Source organism: Lycium ferocissimum, unplaced genomic scaffold, assembly GCF_029784015.1.
Source record: "Lycium ferocissimum isolate CSIRO_LF1 unplaced genomic scaffold, AGI_CSIRO_Lferr_CH_V1 ctg4089, whole genome shotgun sequence".
NCBI lineage: Eukaryota > Viridiplantae > Streptophyta > Magnoliopsida > Solanales > Solanaceae > Lycium > Lycium ferocissimum.
In genome coordinates this window covers 34,674-37,747 of record NW_026725561.1, presented here as the reverse complement: position 1 = coordinate 37,747, position 3,074 = coordinate 34,674, and the positions used below count along the sequence as shown (strand labels likewise).

Below are 3,074 nucleotides of genomic sequence, written 5' to 3'. Positions count from 1 at the left end.
TAAATTATTAACAATTTAATTTATTGACTAATTGAATCCTTTATATTTTCGCTTAACTTATATCATGTGACGGATACAAAATTCACCTGCAGGGTTTTCACATAAGATTTATAAGCATCCGGAGTGCCTAGTTCTTAACCACGTGGCTTTAACTTCGCCTCCAAAATTCTCCTCCACACCCCGACCCCCGCCCCCGAAAACTCCACCACCTACCCCCCCGCCAAAAAAGCTACTTTTTTGGCTTTTCCTTCATAATATAGTGATCTTATTACAATCAATGTTACAATCTCTCAAGTTAGACCTATACAATTTCATCACTCCTAATAGGTACTACTAATATATATCATTTCTATTTTGTGTTCTTGATCCTTTTTCTCATGACTGTTACCTTTTTCTCAGTGTTGGAGTCATTTTAAGGAAATCCAAGTTTCAGGTTTTGGTTTCTGTGAATTTGACAATAATGGGGTCTAAAAAAAGACCCTTTTCAACCTCATCAGTTACTGCAAAATCAAATGAACCAATGAGTGTGAAAGCTGATAAGGGTGTTTCAAAGGTTGTTTCTTTTTGACCTATTAATGTCTTTTTCAGCATTTTGAGGATGGTTTAATTGGACAGATTGAGGCTTTTTTGTTTGTTTGAGTTTTTATTATTACATGTAGGAAAAAGGTGGCAAGATTCTCGTGGAGGATATGGAGACAGTGGAGAAAATGACAGTTCCACAGCTCAGGGTGAAACTTAGGTACACCTATTGTTATACAATTTGTTTGTCTTAGTTTGATCGCACAGCAAACTTTTGAATCTCAAATTTTAAATTAAAAGGTTTGTGTAATATACCAAAAACGACTTTGAATCTTGTGTCTTAAATATGTCATGTTGGGTGTAAATAGTTACTAAATATAGAACATTCTTTTTGAAACACACTAAAAAATGAAACTAAGACAAATAAATTGAAATGAAGGGAGTATATTTTATAGTGCTCACTGTTTGGCAACATATGCTATGATGTTGTAAACAAATTTTTGTTTGCTATCACTGAGTTTTGAGCCATGCTCGGTTGGCCCTCGGGGATTCTCTGTTATGAAAAAAAGAGTGTAGAGAATGGAGGAAACAAAGATGGTGTATTGCATGGCATGTTTGTGGTGATGCAATTAGTTTCTTGGTTGCTGTAGAAACGAATTCAAATTTTTACTTGGTTTAGTGATTTGATCAAATAATTTCCTATGTCCGTTAAATGCCTGCATAAGTTTGCTTAGAAAATGGAAAAAAACACGGGCTGGACTTTTTGTTTCAAGCAAAGATGATTCAGTGCCATCCGCCCTGACAAGGGCGTGTATATGAAAGATTTTTCCATATTGCTTCTTATCATAATTTCCCATGTTTGATATAGGGAATTTATGTGTGAAAATGATTGCCTGACAGCCATAACATGCCTTGCTTTTATGCATTCAGAAATTTAGCTTTGCACGGGTCTATAATTGCAGGCTTGGTCTGAAGAAAGTCTCCTTTAAGCAGTGAATCATAATATTATCCTTGGCGTAAGGATTAAGGCGTAGTGATTATTATAGTAGGGAAATTAGAATTATCCTTAAACATGACTGCAAGGATTCATATTCCTATTCCAATTTGCTTAAGATTGAGTCGTGGACATTATGCACTGGTTACACACCTTAGAGGTAGTAGTTGTTTGTTGTAGTGAATACTTAAAAATTATCCTTAAGAGTCTCTGAATAAATTTTGCTGCTAAAAGAGTCTTGACCCTCGATTGGACCTATTAAGCAAGTGATTGGAAGCATTATAGCATACAGCACAAATTGATTTCTCTGATGCTTGAACTAATCGGTCTAAAACTTCTGTTCTGATGATGTTCCACTTCTGAAATGATTTACGTGGGTAGGAAAAATTTGCACAATGTATCACTTTGTAATTTGCAGCAGCTTTCACTTTGGTTCTGTGACATGACTGTCAGTTTTGCGTTTTTAGGAGTCTTGGGATTCCTTCCAGAGGTACTAAGCAAGAACTTGTTACTTCTTTGAAGACTTTCCTAGACAGCAAACTAGTGTTACTCTTTTATGTCCTTTTAATTGCAACCAAGCCGATAAAATAACTTCTTTAATTTTGAAACTGATTACGAAACTTCTGACGCGAGTCTGAAAAGTACTGAATTGTTGCTGGGACAAGCCCCCAGCATACCCGACTGTCTAACATGACATGACTGCTGATAAATAAAGACAACGCCCCGAAGTAAATGGGGCTCACCAAACAACTGATACGATGAAGTCCTAACGAGCAGATCTGTAGTCCTTGAAAATCAGTAACTGCATCGTGAAATGCAAGCCCCGGGCAAAAGGGACGTAAGTACACTGAAATTGTACTTGTATGTAAATCAACTGAAAGAAAGAACTGTAAGTAGGGTGCTTGGGCAGCCCAAACCAATAACATGGATACATAAGTAATCTGAAATTGTAACTGTTAGTTGTAAACTATAACTGAAACCTGAACATGACCATGATCAGCGTGATCAAGTTGTAACATGTATATATACACAAACACACACACACACACATATATATATGTGTTTATATATATATATATATATATATATATATATATATATATATATATATATATATACATACATACATACATATATATATATCTATACATATATATATATATATACATACATACATACATATATATATCTATACATACATACATATATATATATATATATATATGTATATATATACGTATACATATATACTGTAAGTGGGGTGCTCGGGCAGCCCAAACCAATAACATGGATACATAAGTAATACGAAATTGCAATGCTTAGCTTAAACTATAATCGAAACCTGAACATGACCATGATCAGCGTGATCAAGTTGTAACATGTATCTATATATATACACATATACATATGTGTATATATATATGTATATATACATACGTGTATATATAATACACACACACATGTGTGTGTGGGAGAGAATTAGTAAAACCGACATGTAATCCACCACATGAGTACGCGGCGTCTGGCCTCTGACCCGACCAGCTGAGCCATCTCATACCTT

The 3,074-nt window shown here is 34.9% G+C and overlaps 1 long non-coding RNA gene across 1 annotated transcript; it reads left to right on the top strand.

Moving 5' to 3' along the window:
* The first annotated feature begins 211 nt into the window (after nt 1-211).
* On the top strand, nt 212-2,095 carry LOC132044259 (uncharacterized). Its single transcript, XR_009412092.1, has 3 exons — nt 212-327; nt 400-739; nt 1,981-2,095. It is a non-coding gene; the product is annotated as an uncharacterized LOC132044259 (long non-coding RNA).
* Nucleotides 2,096-3,074: the final 979 nt, after the last annotated feature.